Raw genomic sequence first — 18,238 nt, 5'->3', positions numbered from 1 at the left:
GACTTGTGCTCAGTCAGTGGCGCCTGGGACTTGGTTAGGTGTGTGACATTCCCCTCCACTTGTTTGTCTGCTTGTCCCCAAGAAGGTGAATTTGGATAATCTTGAAATAGCCTGTTCTTGTTCTCCCAGGTAACCTGTCGGGGGTGTTCCTCGACAATGTCCTCCGATTGGGACTTAGGGTTGATGGAATCCTGCAAGCTGATACGAGACATCGGTACACAGACAAATGGGGGGAGCGATTTACCCAGGTTCGGGGCCCTCGATGAGGTAAAACCCTTACGTCCTGCTTGTCTGTTCTTGATTATGATGGAAACAGAGTTACAAAGGGGTGCCGAATAGTTCGGCTGTGATCTCGTCGAGATAGCTGGTCGCTAGGGTAACCTAGTACTAAGCTTCTGTTGGCTAAGATCGCTCAGATTGATTGTGTCCCTCGATAGCCCCTCTCCTGGCCTTTATATAGGTGGCCAGGTCCCGAGAGGTCTAATCGAGTACGAGCAGGCTTACAATAGATCTATCTCTAATCTTTCCTTGTTCGGCTTCTTCCGTGTCTTGTACTTGAAGTAATCTTCCGCCGCACCGTCCTAGTGGTCCACCTTCCCTTCGGGTACCTTCATGGGCCTCCATCTGGACCGTATAGGGTAGAGCTATATTGGTTAACCGAAGGGTAATGCCCACGTCAGTAGCCCCCGAGTGTCTAGCCGAACATAGTTCGGGTAGAGACTGAAGCATATCTTCTTCCGAAGTCTTTCTCCTTAATCATTCTTGCTTTCCTTCTGTCTTCTATCGGGTGCGCGTCAGCGCTCCCGATGGGAGTAGCCCCCGAGTCTACGTACGGATGCTTGCAATCCGTGCGTAGACTCAAGTTGTACCACTCGAACATCTTCTTCCGCCGAAGTTTTTCCTGTAAGTCTTTGTAGACCATCCGATATATTTTCTTTATGCAAGGGATAACGAATAACGTGCCCAACTTTTGTTGGTTAACTGCCGATGGCAAAACAACGTTACCCTACACAGAATCAAGTCCCCGGGCATGATCCTGGAGTGCGAAAAAAGTTCTGTCGGGTGCGCGTCCGGCGCTCCCGATGGGAGTAGCCCCTGAGTCTGGGCACGGGAGTTTTACGCCCGAGTGCAGCCTCGAGTCAAATATTTCCTTCGAGTCCTTGTTCTATCGGGTGCGCGTCAGCGCTCCCGATGGGAGTAGTCCCCGAGCCTAGGTGCGGATGCTCGCAATCCGCGCATAGGCTCAAGTCGATCACCCGATCCTTTCTTATCTCTTCGTATGCAATCATTCTCCATGACGTCATTGATGACGTTTTTCTGTCCCCTTGATCCTGATTGATAAGACACGACCTGTCGGCCCTATTTTCAAGCGATTCCTGCTCCTCTTTACACGGTTAACGAGGCACCTCCTCGATTTCCTCAATCATTAACTGGAGAAAAGGCCCATTACCAATACGAAACCTTCCTTAAATTCCCCAAGAGATAAAAAAATCCCTTTTATTCTTCTTCCTTGCCGTTCTTGTTCCTCTCCTGTTCACAACTGCTCGCGCCGCCACCACTGTCTTCCGATTTCTCCCAGATCTCTCAATGGTGAAGAAGAAGAACCCTAGCGCCGCCGCCAGCTCCACGAGCGGCGGTGCCGCCGCCAAAACTTCCTCGATTCTTTCGAAGGAGGGCGCCCCCAACGCTCCTCCCCCAGCTCCGGCGCCGCCGGCGCCACCGAGCTCAGCAGCCAAGCCTGGTGATTGGATAGCCTCGACCGTCACCAAGCGTGACGAGAAGAGATCCCGAAGCCTGGGATTGATCTCCTCCGATGAGGGGAATGTAATCTTTCCAGGTGCGATTTCTCGACCTAACCCTCCTGCCGGTTTTACCGTGATGTTCTTGTCGTTCTTGTACCGAGGCCTTTCACTTCCTGTTCACAAATTCCTCCTCCATCTCCTGCGAACTTACGAAATCCAATTGTGGCAACTCACTCCCAACTCGATCCTTCACGTTGTTGTGTTCATTACCCTCTGCAAAGCATATCTGGGCGTTGAACCCTATTTTGGTTTGTGGAAAAAGATCTTCTATGTGAAGAGATATAGCAGTAGCAATAGATCTTTTGTCACCGGAGGAGTAGGATTTGTAGCCCGTTCGGATGTCAATTACTTCAATTTCCCGATGAGAGAGTCCGTGCAAGGGTGGAGATTGAAGTGGTTCTATATCAAGGATTCCTCATCACCCGAATCTCAGCTCCCTCGCTTCGTCGACGTCCTTGAGGCCAAACCTAAGAATTCCTGGAAGAATGCTCTCTCTCCCGACGAAAAGGTGGCAGCCGATGAATTATTTGCCAGATTCCTTCGGATCAAGGAGGCTGACGGGCAAACCATGGTCGGCACAGAAGTAGCGGCAGTGTTTCTGAAACGTCGAGTCCAGCCAGTCATGGCTAGGGTTCGCCCAATGTGGTTGTACTCAGGTCCAAAAGATGAGACTAGAATTAACGCTGCCGAATTGTCGGAAAAAGAACTGCTCGATGAGGTCCGTCGCCTCACTTTCTTCAGTCAAGAGGATTCGATCCCACTGACATCTCCGTATATTCCTTTTGATGCCGATCATCCACCACCACAGGTAATTTCCCTCCTCAAATTCTTGTTATGCTGCTACCGACATATATCACTGTTATTCTCATTTATTTTTCCTTCGATAGACCTTCGCAGCCTCTGAGGATTTACATAACTTGCCGAATGAAACTTCCGAAGGAAGAGGCTCTTCAGAACCCGTTAACTCTCGTACTGTTGAGCATACAAGCCCATCAGGCGAACATGATGACCCGATAGATCCTGAAACTGCCCATGCCAATCTCCCCCATCAGCCGGTGATACTTGCGACACAGAGGGATCAGTGCGCAATGATGACGCTGATCACGGTGCCTTTGTTAATGCAGCTGCGGAGGAGACCAGGGCTTCACCTATGAAGAGATCAATCGGCGGTTTTGCCGACGAAGATGATCTCCTTGATTTGTAAGTGCTTTTTGATACGTCCCAAACGTATCTATAATTTCTTATGTTCCATGCTACTTTATTGATGATATCTACATGTTTTATGCATACTTTATGTCATATTCGTGCATTTTCTGGAACTAACCTATTGATGAGATGCCGAAAGGCCGTTGTCGTTTTCTGCTGTTTTTGGTTCCGGAAAGGCTGTTCGGGCAATATTCTCGGAATTGGACGAAATCAACGCCAAACCTCCTATTTTTCCCGGAAGGCTCCGAACACCGAAGAAGAGTCGGAGAGGGGCCGGGGGGCCACCACACCATAAGGCGGCGCGGGCCGGACCACGGCCGCGCCGGCCTCATGGTGGGGCCACCCTGCCAGCCCTCCTGCGCCGCCTCTTCGCCTATATAACCCCTTTCGACCTAAAAACACGAGTACCTTTTGACGAAACTCCGAGAAAGACTCCGGGGACGCCGCCACATCGCGAAACTCCAATTCGGGGACAGAAGTCTCGTTCCGGCACCCTGCCGGGACGGGGAATTGCCCCCGGAGTCATCTCCACCGCCATCTCCACCGCCATCTTCACCGCCATCGCTGTCTCCATGATGAGGAGGGAGTAATTCACCCCTGGGGCTGAGGGCTCCGCTGTAGCTATGTGGTTCATCTCTCTCTTTATGTGATCTAGTTGAATATCATCTATGTGCTACTCTAGTGATGTTATTAAAGTACTTTATTCCTCCTGCACGGTGTAATGTTGACAGTGTGTGCCACGTGTAGTACTTGGTGTAGGCTATGATTGTGATCTCTTGTAGATTATGAAGTTAACTATTGCTATGATAAGTATTGACGTGATCTATGCCTCCTTCATAGTGTGATGGTGATAGTGTGCATCCTATGTTAGTTCTTGGTGTAATTATGTTGATCTATCTTGCACTCTAAGGTTACTTAAACATGAATATCGAATCATTGTGGAGCTTGTTAACTCCGGCATTGAGGGTTCGTGTAATCCTACCACGTTAGTGGTGTTCATCATCCAACAAAAGAGTGTAGAGTGGTTCTATTATGTGATCATTGTTGAGAGTGTCCACTAGTGAAAGCAGGATCCCTAGGCCTTGCTTCCAAGCATCGAATCTCCGTTTGTTTACTTGTTTTGTTGCATGTTTACTCGCTGCCATATTTTATTCAGATTGCTATTACCACTCATACTCATCCATATTACTTGTATTTCACTATCTCTTCGCCGAACCGGTGCACCTATACATCCGACAAGTGTATTTGGTGTGTTGGGGACACAAGAGACTTCTTGCTTTGTGATCGCAGGGTTGCTTGAGAGGGATATCTTTGACCTCTTCCTCCCTGAGTTCGATAAACCTTGGGTGATCCACTTAAGGGAAACTTGCTGCTGTTCTACAAACCTCTGCTCTTGGAGGCCCAACACTGTCTACAAGAATAGAAGCACCCGTAGACATCAAGCACTTTTCTGGCGCCGTTGCCGGGGAGGAAAGGTAAAAGGCACTCATACTCCGGTTCCGGTACTGAGTACTTTTCTGGAGCCATTGTGTGTGTGCTCGAAGCTATTTCCTTTAGATCCTGCAATTGCATCTTTTTGTTTCTTGTTTTTATTTTCACTAGTTAGGCATAATGGAAGACAACAAAAAAATTGGTGAGCTTTTTAATCTTTTTCCTAATTTAGAATTGTTTGATGTGAAAATTAAAAAACCTATGGAACCTTATTTACATGATAGTAGCAATGTTATTAGTATGAATGCAATTACTGCTAATGCTATGAAGAAGTCTAAGCTTGGGGAAGCTAGTTTACATAAAAATAATCTTTTTTGCTCCTCAACTTTGGAAGAAATATTTTGCTCTGATAATGCTTTATCTTCCATATGCGATAACTCTAATGATGCGTGTGATATTTTAAATCCATCTACTGAAAGTATTCCATATAAAATCCCTATGAAAATTATTGAACGTGTTATGGACAACCGCTATGAAGGGGATGGAACTGTCCATCCTGGAGATCATTTACTGTTTTTCCATGAATTATGCGGGTTATTCAAGTGTGCAGGTATCTCTATGGATGAAGTGAAGAAGAAACTATTCTCTATGTCGCTGTCTGGTAAAGCGGCGCATTGGTATAAACTGCTGAAGGACGGGCACTCTCTTGATTGGAAGGATATTATGCCTCTATTTTGTTCTAAGTTCTATCCTCCAAGTGAAATTCACAAAGATCGAAACCATATATATAATTTCTGGCCTCATGATGGAGAGAGTATTGCCCAAGCGTGGGAGAGATTGAAGTCTTTAATGCTCAAATGCCCCAATCATGAGCTTCCAGGTAATACCATCATTGATAATTTCTATGCAAGACTTTCTTTTCAAGATAAGACCTTGCTGGATACTACTTGTTCTGGATCATTCACGCGCAACAAAGAAGAGTTTAAAAGGGACCTTCTTGATCGGATTAAGGAGAACGCTGAAGATTGGGAGAATGACAAAGGTAAAGAATCAGGTATAAACTATGATTATGAATGCATTGAAACTTTTATGAATACTGATAAATTTCGAAATATGAGTGCTACTTATGGTCTTGACTCTCAAGTTATTGCAAATCTTTATAAAGCTTTTGCTTCTCACATTGAATTGCCTAGGAAGAATTTTGATAAGTATCATGAACCTTTTAAAGAGGCTTGCATGAAGAATGAAATTGTTGTTAATGATTGCAATAAGAATGCTCAAACTCCTGAAAATGCTATTTCCTATAAGCATGTTAATTTTTGTGGAATACATAGACCTTGTGGAATTAATCAAATTGAGGAAGAATATTGTATCCATCATAGGAATGAAAAAACTAGAAAGTGGTCTAGAGCTCTAGATGATCTTAGAGAAAAAGTGTGTGCCCTCTATCCTTTTATTTGTGAATTTTGCCATAAAGTTGGTCATTTTAATTTTCAATGCTCCTCCAATGATAATTCGAACCCCATGAGTGCTGCAAATTTGTATTGTGATGATAAAATTATTCCTAATCAGCATGATGAACTTACCTTATTTTTGAAGTGTGAAGAGTTATCAAGAAAAATTTCTTTGTTAAATATTAACGATCTTGATATTGATGATGTCCTGCATGGGTGTCTTTCTTATTGCATTAATAATTGCCATACAAACACTTACATACAAAATATTTTAGAAGATGACACCTTGCCAAAATATGATAGGACCGCTGTGTGTTTTCAACTAATTAATGAAAAGGAGGGATCCTCCCAAGTTTCTTCTATTGTTTCTAAAAGTAAATCAGGTTATGCGGGCAAGCCACCCTTCAAGCCTCTTCCTCCTAAAGAAGGGAACGAGGAGAAGGAAGAGAAGAAGAAGAAGAAGAAGGGAACGAAGAAGAAGAAGAAGAAGAAGGAGAATAAAAAGAAAGAGGTAACGGCGTATCCCCGCGTGAATGAGATAACGCTAGGTAACCGTAAGTATGTTGCTCCTAATGATTATTGTGATAATGAATCTGAATACGATGATCTTCCTATGCCCTTTACATACATTAGCGATCATGATTTGAATGAGCACACTACTTTTGATATTACAAATCTCTGGGAAACTAATTCTGAAAATGATAATAATTGCCATAGTGTCAGTGCTATCCATGCTTCCTCCCATAATGATATAGAAAGCTCTAAGCTTGGGGAAGAGGTGTTTGAAAATCCTTTTGCCACTGGTCATTATGTTCTTGATACATCTCCTTCTAATAACCATGATGGTGTGGTCATAGATAAACCGACTGTGAAAGATAACTATTCTATTTCTTATGATGACACTGTGCCTCCGATCTTTGATGATTATTATAAAGAATGCTATGATATAGGTTATAACTATCCTTATGAAACTTGTCATAGTCATGATTGGATTACCAAAAACAATTCTTTTAATATGCAACTTGTTTACCATGTTCAAATTCTTGATAATAATCTTGCTCCAATTACTATTAATGAGAATAACTCTTCTTATGCCAAAATTAATGATACTTCTATGCATATGAACCATGATAAGAATGTTTTAAGTGATGTTTATATTGTAGATTTCATCAATGATGCTACTGAAAGTTATTATGAGAGAGGGAAACATGGTTATAGGCATCTTAATAATATTAAGTTTCCCCTCTTTATGTTGAGAATCTTGAAGTTACTCGTGTTTTATCCTCTTATGCTTGTCACTTTGTTCTTCATGAATTCATTTGTGTACAAGATTCCTTTGCATAGGAAGTGTGTTAGACTTAAATGCTCTCTTTTGCCTCAACTCTTATTTCTTGCGAGTGCATCATTAAAACTGTTGAGCCCATCTTAATGGCTATAAAGAAAGAACTTCTTGGGAGATAACCCATGTGTTTATTTTGCTACAGTACTTTGTTTTATATTTGTGTCTTGGAAGTTTTTTACTACTGTAGCAACCTCTCCTTATCTTATTTTTATTGCATTGTTGTGCCAAGTAAAGTCTTTGATAGAAAGGTTGATACTAGATTTGGATTACTGCGCAGAAACAGATTTCTTGCTGTCACGAATGTGGGCCTAATTCTCTGTAGGTAACTCAGAAAATTATGCCAATTTACGTGAGTGATCCTCAGATATGTACGCAACTTTCATTAGTTTTGAGTTTTTCCATTTGAGCAAGTCTGGTGCCATTTTAAAATTTGTCTTTACGAACTGTTCTGTTTTGACAGATTCTGTCTTTTATTTCGCATTGCCTCTTTTGCTATGTTGGATGAATTTCTTTGATCCATTAATGTCCAGTAGCTTTATGCAATGTCCAGAAGTGTAAAGAATGATTGTGTCACCTCTGAACATGTAAATTTTTATTGTGCACTAACCCTCTAATGAGTTTGCTTAAAGTTTGGTGTGGAAGAAGTTTTCAAGGGTCAAGAGAGGAGGATGATATACTATGATCAAGAAGAGTGAAGAGTCTAAGCTTGGGGATGCCCCCGGTGGTTCATCCCTGCATATTTCAAGAAGACTCAAGCATCTAAGCTTGGGGATGCCCAAGGCATCCCCTTCTTCATCGACAAATTATCAGGTTCCTTCTCTTGAAACTATATTTTTATTCGGTCACATCTTATGTACTTTACTTGGAGCATCTGTATGTTGTTGTTTTTGTTTTGGTTTGAATAAATGATTGTTTGGGAGAGAGACACGCTCCGCTGGTTCGTATGAACACATGTGTTCTTACCTTTTAATTTTCATGGCGAAGGTTGAAACTGCTTCGTTAATTGTTATATGGTTGGAAACGGGAAATGCTACATGTAGTAATTGGTATAATGTCTTGAATAATGTGATACTTGGCAATTGTTGTGCTCATATAGATCTTGTTTAAGCTCTTGCATCATGTACCTTGTACCCATTAATGAATAATTACATAGAGCTTGTTAAAATTTGGTTTGCATGATTGGTCTCTCTAAGTCTAGATATTTTCTGGTTGAGGTGTTTGAACAACAAGGAGACGATGTAAAGTCTTATAATGCTTACAATATGTTTGTATGTGAGTCTTGCTGCACCATTTCATACTTGAGTTTGCTTCAAATAACCTTGCTAGCCTAAACCTTGTATCGAGAGGGAATACTTCTCATGCATCCAAAATCCTTGAGCCAACCACTATGCCATTTGTGTCCACCATACCTACCTACTACATGGTATTTCTCCGCCATTCCAAAGTAAATTGCTTGAGTGCTACCTTTAAACAATTCAAAAGTTATTACCTCTTATTTGTGTCAATGTTTTATAGCTCATGAGGAAGTATGTGGTGTTTATCTTTCAATCTTGTTGGGCAACTTTCACCATTGGACTAGTGGCTTCATCCGCTTATCCAATAATTTTGCAAAAAGAGCTGGCAATGGGATTCCCAGTCCCAAATTAATTAACAAATATAGACACTCCTCCATGGTATGTGATTGTTGGACGGCACCCGAAGGATTCGGTTAGCCATGGCTTGAGAAAGCAAAGGTGGGGAGGAGTGTCATCTAAATAAAACTAAAATAAAAAGGCACTCCTTCATGGTATGAGATTGTTGGCGGGCACCCGAGGATTCGGTTAGCCATGGTTTGTGAAAGAAAGGTTGGAAGGAGTGCCACACAAAAATAAAAATAAAATGGGAGCCGCTCTTTGAAGGTTTGTCTGGCAAGGGGGTTAGAGTACCCACTACCATTCGTTGACAACAACAAACACATCTCAAAACTTTACTTTTATGCTTTCTTTATGTTTTCAAAATAAAAGCTCTAGCACAAATATAGCAATCGATGCTTTCCTCTTTGAAGGACCTTTCTTTTACTTTTATTGTTGAGTCAGTTTACCTATCTCTCTCCACCTTAAGAAGCAAACACTTGTGTGAACTGTGCATTGATTCCTACATACTTGCATATTGCACTTGTTATATTACTTTGTGTTGACAATTATCCATGAGATATACATGTTAAAGTTGAAAGCAACCGCTGAAACTTATATCTTCCTTTGTGTTGTTTCAAACTTTCTACTAAGAATTTATTGCTTATGAGTTAACTCTTATGCAAGACTTATTGATGCTTGTCTTGAAAGTATTATTCATGAAAAGTCTTTGTTATATGATTCATTTGTTTACTCATTATCTTCATCATTGCTTCGAATCTCTGCATTCATCTCATGTGCTTTACAATAGTATGATCAAAGTTATGATGGCATGTCACTTAAGAAATTATCATTGTTATCGTTTACCTACTCGAGGGCGAGTAGGAACTAAGCTTGGGGATGCTTGATACGTCCCAAACGTATCTATAATTTCTTATGTTCCATGCTACTTTATTGATGATATCTACATGTTTTATGCACACTTTATGTCATATTCGTGCATTTTCTGGAACTAACCTATTGATGAGATGCCGAAAGGCCAGTTGCTGTTTTCTGCTCGTTTTTGGTTCCGTGAAAGGCTGTTCGGGCAATATTCTCGAATTGGACGAAATCAACGCCAAACCTCCTATTTTTCCCGGAAGGCTCCGAACACCGAAGAAGAGTCGGAGAGGGGCCGGGGGCCACCACACCATAAGGCGGCGCGGGCCGGACCCCGGCCGCGCCGGCCTATGGTGGGGCCACCCCGCCGGCCCTCCTCGCGCCGCCTCTTCGCCTATATAACCCCTTTCGACCTAAAAACGCGGTACCTTTTGACGAAACTCCGGAAAGACTCCGGGGCGCCGCCACATCGCGAAACTCCAATTCGGGGGACAGAAGTCTCGTTCCGGCACCTCGCCGGGACGGGGAATTGCCCCCGGAGTCATCTCCACCGCCGTCTCCACCGCCATCTTCACCGCCATCGCTGTCTCCATGATGAGGAGGGAGTAATTCACCCCTGGGGCTGAGGGCTCCACTGTAGCTATGTGGTTCATCTCTCTCTTTATGTGATCTAGTTGAATATCATCTATGTGCTACTCTAGTGATGTTATTAAAGTACTCTATTCCTCCTGCACGGTGTAATGGTGACAGTGTGTGCCACGTGTAGTACTTGGTGTAGGCTATGATTGTGATCTCTTGTAGATTATGAAGTTAACTATTGCTATGATAAGTATTGACGTGATCTATGCCTCCTTCATAGTGTGATGGTGATAGTGCGCATCCTATGTTAGTTCTTGGTGTAATTATGTTGATCTATCTTGCACTCTAAGGTTACTTAAACATGAATATCGAATACTGTGGAGCTTGTTAACTCCGGCATTGAGGGTTCGTGTAATCCTACACAGTTAGTGGTGTTCATCATCCAACAAAAGAGTGTAGAGTGGTTCTATTATGTGATCATTGTTGAGAGTGTCCACTAGTGAAAGCAGGATCCCTAGGCCTTGCTTCCAAGCATCGAATCTCCGTTTGTTTACTCGTTTTGTTGCATGTTTACTCGCTGCCATATTTTATTCAGATTGCTATTACCACTCATACTCATCCATATTACTTGTATTTCACTATCTCTTCGCCGAACTTGTGCACCTATACATCTGACAAGTGTATTTGGTGTGTTGGGGACACAAGAGACTTCTTGCTTTGTGATCGCAGGGTTGCTTGAGAGGGATATCTTTGACCTCTTCCTCCCTGAGTTCGATAAACCTTGGGTGATCCACTTAAGGGAAACTTGCTGCTGTTCTACAAACCTCTGCTCTTGGAGGCCCAACACTGTCTACAAGAATAGAAGCACCCGTAGACATCACTTTTCTTCTTCTTACTATTTTCAACTTTCTTGATTTTTCACATTCTTCTCATGACTTGGTTGATCGAATCTTTCTTGTAGTGACGATGCTTTTATTGAGCCTCCACCTAAGAGGGTCAGATCTGATGCTGTCTCGCCAGCCGCCGCAGCTTCCGAAGCTTCGGCTCTCAAGGCGGCTCCTGTGGCGCAAGCATCGACCGTCTCCTCTCTTTCCAAAGGGAAAGATGCTCCTGCTGCTGCCGCAGCTCCTCCTTCTGTAAGTCCTCGTTGAATCTAGCAAGAATCTTTCGGAATGTATCTTTGCTTAATGATCCTTGTCAAACATTCCCTTTTTTCAAGGATCTGCGAGGTGTGATATCCTCTTTAGAGGCCTTCGCCTCTCAATTCACCTCTCTGGAAGCGGACAAAATTCGGCTGCAGGAGGAGGCTAAGTCTTCCTCTTCAAAGTTGGAAGGCGCCATCAAAAAGGCCGCCGTAGCTCGCCAGGAGGTCGACTCCCTGAAAGAAGAGCTGAACAAGCTGAAGGAGCGGCTGAGGGAGGAGGAAACTCGGGCAGCAGAAAATGATGAACTCCTCCGCCAGTCTGCCTTGGCCCTGCTTGGTAAGTTCCTATATCCCTTGTAGATTATTACTTTTTTATGGATCTGCTTCTTCGTCAACGATTTCCTTTGACTACTTGCAGAAGCCGCCGACATCCCTGCTACTGCCTTGGATAAAATTCCGAGCAATTCCCCGGCAAACGGTGTGTCGACGGTTCTCACCGCTCACCAACTCACCCGGGGGCTCCTTGACAAGGGAAATGGTGCTCTGACGCGGATGCATTCGATGATATTCCCCAAGGCCACGCAGGAGAAGACTCTGGGGCAGCTGATTGACGCTTTCGCAGTCGACACCAAGGAGGTCATTGAGGTATTCAAGCGTACCTCGCGTACCTATGGCGCCCTTCTTGCCTTCCAACTTATGATGGGTTACGGCTTTAAGGCTGACATTGAAGAAATGACTAAGGAGCTGCCGAAAGGAAAAGATGGGCGATCTATTGATTTAAGCGCATTTACGGTGTCCGCCCGTACTTGTGCTCGCCAGCTCCTCGATTTAGTTTCAAGAAAAACATCGGTTGGCCCTAGCCTGTCGACCCAGACTCAGGCTCCTTGACTGTTGTAACAATTTTACCCTTGGGCTAGTATGAAACATTATTCTGCTGCGAGAACTTTAAGTTTGTAATGAAAACTATGCCGGCAATGTTGCCAGCATGTTTTTATCATAATATCTTTCACTTGTGCTTCTCCTGATAGGGATTGCTTATACCTCTCCCGATGGGAGTTTTGTTGGATGCTTAATTTGACCATATCATCCTCTTTAACGCTGTTGCCTGCAGGTTTTCCCAGTGCCCTCATTTGTTGATGACTCCTCTGGTGTTCTTCCCGAAAGTGATCGGATCCAACGGATGAAGGATCGGATCGCCTAGATGGAGAAGGACCTGCGCAGCACTTATGCCTTGGCCGCGATTATCAACAAGAAGAGCGAGACTGTAGCCAACGTAGAGCGGTACGCTCTTACTGAGCTGCATAAAGCTACCGAGAGCTTGAACTGTGAGTCCTTTAATCTCTTCACCCTTTGGTCGATAGCGTTTTATCTGATCCTCTTTTTTTTCTTGTCAGTCATAGCTCTGAACCGTGCGGAAGAGAGCAAACGGGTTCACGAGCGTGTGAATGCCTTGATCGAGCTATCCTCAGCCGAGAAAATTTTCTGGCGGGAGCACTCGAAGGCTTCGGCTGTCGCACAATTTCAGGATCGAGTTCAGCAGGTCCACCATTTCTTCGACAAGTGCTATAAAGCCATGAGGGTGGTTTGGAAGACGATGTTTCCTTTGAACGCAGTTCCCCCCACGCTCCTTGCATTGATGTCGGAGTTTTGTAATGCCAAGAAGATCCGGGACTTGGTGCGCGCGGCAAGTTTTTGCAGGAGCCAGGTTTACACTTGCTCTTTTACTTGCCCGTTATCCTTCGGCAGGTTTACTGTCGATTGCCAACGTTACTGGAGACTTGGCGGCGCTGTATCCAAAGGTGTTGTTGCCTGCAAACATAATTGTCGACAGACTCGAGAAGGATTCAAAGGTACCTGAAGAAAAAGGAACTCCGCAAGGATGATTTCAGGGTTTTAATGAATGTTTGTAAATAGATAGTTTGACTACTTTATCCAAGTGTTTGGATTATGTACTGACGCCTTTTCATTCGGTAGATACATGCATATGTACTTTTACCATGTTATTGCCGTTGGCAAGTTTCAATTTTGAGCGAATCTTAGTTGCTCGTTTTTAAATGTATGTATATTGGCTGTTTAGCAAATCATGTGAGTGATCAGCTCGTGTTGCAGGTCTTGCTAAACCTGTTGTATGCGCAACTTTGCTTTCAACCGTTTAAATTTCGACAGGCACTCCCGAATATTTCGGGTGTAGTGATTCTGCCGATGATCCCGTTGTTCCTTGATATTTCCATAAGTGAAATATCGAACGTGGGTTGTTGTTTATGTGTATTTCCAAACTCTTGCTATTTACGGCACTCTGATACGTCTCCGACGTATCGATAATTTCTTATGTTCCATGCTACTTTATTGATGATACCTACATGTTTTATACACATTATATGTCATATTTATGCGTTTTCCGGAACTAACCTATTGACAAGATGCTGAAGTGCCAGTTCCTGTTTTCTGCTGTTTTTGGTTTCAGAAATCCTAGTAACGAAATATTCTCGGAATTGGACGAAATCAACGCCCAGGTTCCTATTTTGCCCGGAAGCATCCAGAACACCCGAGAACCGTCAGAGAGGGGCCACAGGGGGCCCACACATGGTGGTGGTGCGGCCAGGGCTGGGCCCGCGCCACCCTGTTGTGTCGTCGCCCCGTCAGCCCTCCGAGGCTGCCCTTTCGCCTATATAAGGTCCCTGACCTAAAAACCCCGGACGAATAAGCCACGGTACGCGAAACCTTCCAGAGCCGCCGCCATCGCGAAGCCAAGATCTGGGGGACAGGAGTCTCTGTTCCGGCACGCCGCCGGGACGGGGAAGTGCCCCCGGAAGGCTTCTCCATCGACACCGCTGCCATCTCCACCGCCATCTTCATCACCGCTGCTGCTCCCATGAAGAGGGAGTAGTTCTCCATCGAGGCTCGGGGCTGTACCGGTAGCTATGTGGTTCATCTCTCTCCTATGTAGTTCAATACAATAATCTCATGAGCTGCCTTACATGATTGAGATTCATATGATGATGCTTGTAATCTAGATGTCATTATGCTAGTCAAGTGGGTTTTACTTATGTGATCTCCGGAGACTCCTTGTCCCACGTGTGTAAAGGTGACGAGTGTGTGCACCGTGTGGGTCTCTTAGGCTATATTTCACAGAATACTTATTCACTGTTATGAATGGTGTAGTGAAGTGCTTATTTATATCTCTTTATGATTGCAATGTATTTTGTATCACAATTTATCTATGTGCTACTCTAGTGATGTTATTAAAGTAGTTTTATTCCTCCTGCACGGTGTAATGGTGACAGTGTGTCCATCCGTGTTAGTACTTGACGTAGGCTATGATTATGATCTCTTGTAGATTATGAAGTTAACTATTGCTATGATGGTATTGATGTGATCTATTCCTCCTACATGGTGTGAAGGTGACAGTGTGCATGCTATGCTAGTACTTGGTTTAGTCGTGTCGATCTTTCATGCACTCTAAGGTTATTTAAATATGAACATTGAATTGTGGAGCTTGTTAACTCCGGCATTGAGGGTTCGTGTAATCCTACGCAATGTGTTCATCATCCAACAAGAGAGTGTAGAGTATGCATTTATCTATTCTGTTATGTGATCAAAGTTGAGAGTGTCCACTAGTGAAAGTCTAATCCCTAGGCCTTGTTCCTAAATACTGCTATCGCTGCTTGTTTACTGTTTTACTGAGTTACTACTGCTGCGTTACTACTGCTTGTTTACTTCCCGAAATATTACTACCATCAACTGCACGCCAGAAAGCACTTTTCTGGCGCCGTACTACTGCTCATACTTATTTATACCACCTGTATTTCACTATCTCTTCGCCGAACTAGTGCACCTATTAGGTGTGTTGGGGACACAAGAGACTTCTTGCTTTGTGGTTGCAGGGTTGCTTGAGAGGGATATCTTTGACCTCTTCCTCCCCGAGTTCGATAAACCTTGGGTGATCCACTTAAGGGAAAACTTGCTGCTGTTCTACAAACCTCTCGCTCTTGGAGGCCCAACACTCGTCTACAAGAATAGAAGTACCCGTAGACATCAAGCTATTTTCCGGCGCCGTTGCCGGGGAGGAAAGGTAAAAGGTACTCACACTCCGGATCTCGGCTACTAAGCTATTTTTACGGCGCCGTTGTAAGTACTCGAAGCTATTTCCTTTAGACTCTGCAATTGCGACATTTGGTTTCTTGTTTACACTAGTTAGGCATAATGGACAACAATGACCTTCTTATTCTATTTCCTGATTTAAGACATGGATGGTTTGATGCGAAAATTAAAAAACCCATGGAACATATTAATATGAATGCTTTGAACACTATTGTTGCTAATGCTATGGAAAATTCTAAGCTTGGGGAAGCTGGCTTTGATGAGCATGATATTTTTAGTCCCCCAAGCATTGAGGAGAAAATTTTCTTTGATGATACTTTGCCTCCTATTTATGATGATTATAATGATATTGGTCTTTTGGTGCCGCCTACTATGGAGGATAAGTTTAATTATGATTACAATATGCCTCCTATATTTGATGATGAGAATAATAATGATAGCTACTTTGTTGAATTTGCTCCCACTACAACAAATAAAATTGATTATGCCTATGTGGAGAGTAATAATTTTATGCATGAGACTCATGATAAGAATGCTTTATGTGATAGTTATATTGTTGAGTTTGCTCATGTTGCTACTGAAAGTTATTATGAGAGAGGAAAATATGGTTGTAAAAATTTTCATGTTACTAAAACACCTCTCTATGTGCTGAAATTTTTGAAGCTACACTTGTTTTATCTTCCTATGCTTGTTACTTTGCTCTTCATGAACTTGTTTATTTACAAGATTCCTATGCATAGGAAGCATGTTAGACTTAAATGTGTTTTGAATTTGCCTCTTGATGCTCGTTTTTGCTTCAACTCTTATTTCTTCCGAGTGCATCATTAAAACTGCTGAGCCCATCTTAATGGCTATAAAAAAAGAACTTCTTGGGAGATAACCCATGTGTTTTTCACTACAATACTTTGTTTTATATTTGTGTCTTGGAAGTTGTTTACTACTGTAGCAACCTCTCCTTATCATGTTTTTGTGCCAAGTAAAGTCTCTATGGTAAAGTTGATGCTAGATTTGGATTGCTGCGCAGAAACAACATTGCTGTCTGTCACGAATCTGGGCCTAATTCTCTGTAGGTAACTCAGAAAATTATGCAAATTTACACGAGTGATCCTCAGATATGTACGCAACTTTCATTAGTTTTGAGTTTTTCCATTTGAGCAAGTCTGGTGCCATTTTAAAATTCGTCTTTACGAACTGTTCTGTTTTGACAGATTCTGCCTTTTATTTCGCATTGCCTCTTTTGCTATGTTGGATGAATTTCTTTGATCCATTAATGTCCAGTAGCTTTATGCAATGTCCAGAAGTGTAAATAATGATTCTGTCACGTCTGAACATGTAAATATTTATTGTGCACTAACCCTCTAATGAGTTTGCTTGAAGTTTGGTGTGAAGGAAGTTTTCAAGCGTCAAGAGAGGAGAATGATATACTATGATCAAGAGGAGTGAAAGCTCTAAGCTTGGGGATGCCCCCGTGGTTCACCCCTGCATATTTTAAGAAGACTCAAGCGTCTAAGCTTGGGGATGCCCAAGGCATCCCCTTCTTCATCGACAACATCATCAGGTTCCTCCCCTGAAACTATATATTTATTCAGTCACATCTTATGTACTTTACTTGGAGCGTCTGTTTGTTTATTTTTGTTTTAGTTTGAATAAATGCTTGTGTGGGAGAGAGACACGCTCCGCTGGTTCGTATGAACACATGTGTTCTTAGCTCATAATATTCATGGCGAAGTTTCCTCTTCGTTAAATTGTTATATGGTTGGAATTGGAAAATGCTACATGTAGTAATTGGTAAAATGTCTTGGATAATTTGATACTTGGCAATTGTTGTGCTCATGTTTAAGCTCTTGCATCATATACTTTGCACACATTAATGAAGAAATACATAGAGCTTGCTAAAATTTGGTTTGCATATTTGGTCTCTCTAAGGTCTAGATAATTTCTAGTATTGAGTTTTGAACAACAAGGAAGACGGTGTAAAGTCTTATAATGTTTACAATATGTCTTTTATGTGAGTTTTGCTGCACCGGTTCATCCTTGAGTTTGCTTCAAATAACCTTGCTAGCCTAAACCTTGTATCGAGAGGGATTACTTCTCATGCATCCAAATCCTTGAGCCAACCACTATGCCATTTGTGTCCACCATACCTACCTACTACATGGTATTTCTCCGCCATTCCAAAGTAAATTGCTTGAGTGCTTGATACGTCCAAAACGTATCTACTTTCCCGAACACTTTTGCTATTGTTTTGCCTCTAATTTGTGTATTTTGGATACAACTAACACGGACTAACGCTGTTTTCAGCTGAACTGCTCTGGTGTCTCGTTTTTGTGCAGAAATCCAACTTTCGGGAAAATCCTCGGAATTTATGCGAGAAGGCCCTATTTTCCCGGAATGCGACGGAGCCGGAAGGACAAGTGAGGTGGAGGCCCGAGGGCCCCACACCATAAGGCGGCGCGGCCTAGGGGGGCCCGCGCGGCCTATGGTGTGGCCCCCTCGGTCGGCCTCCGACGCCCCCCTTCGGACTACTTATCGGGTTCGACCTAAAAACGCACGGGGAGAAGTCGAAATCGCCAGAAACCCTCCAGAGAGCCGCCACATCGCGAAACTCCGTCGCGGGAGCCAGAAGTCTCCGTTCTGGCACTCCGCCGGGACGGGGAATTGGAGGAGATCTTCACCGCCATCACCGCCAA

This window comes from Lolium rigidum, chromosome 6, assembly GCF_022539505.1.
Source record: "Lolium rigidum isolate FL_2022 chromosome 6, APGP_CSIRO_Lrig_0.1, whole genome shotgun sequence".
Classification (NCBI taxonomy): domain Eukaryota; kingdom Viridiplantae; phylum Streptophyta; class Magnoliopsida; order Poales; family Poaceae; genus Lolium; species Lolium rigidum.
This window is presented reverse-complemented; position numbering follows the sequence as displayed.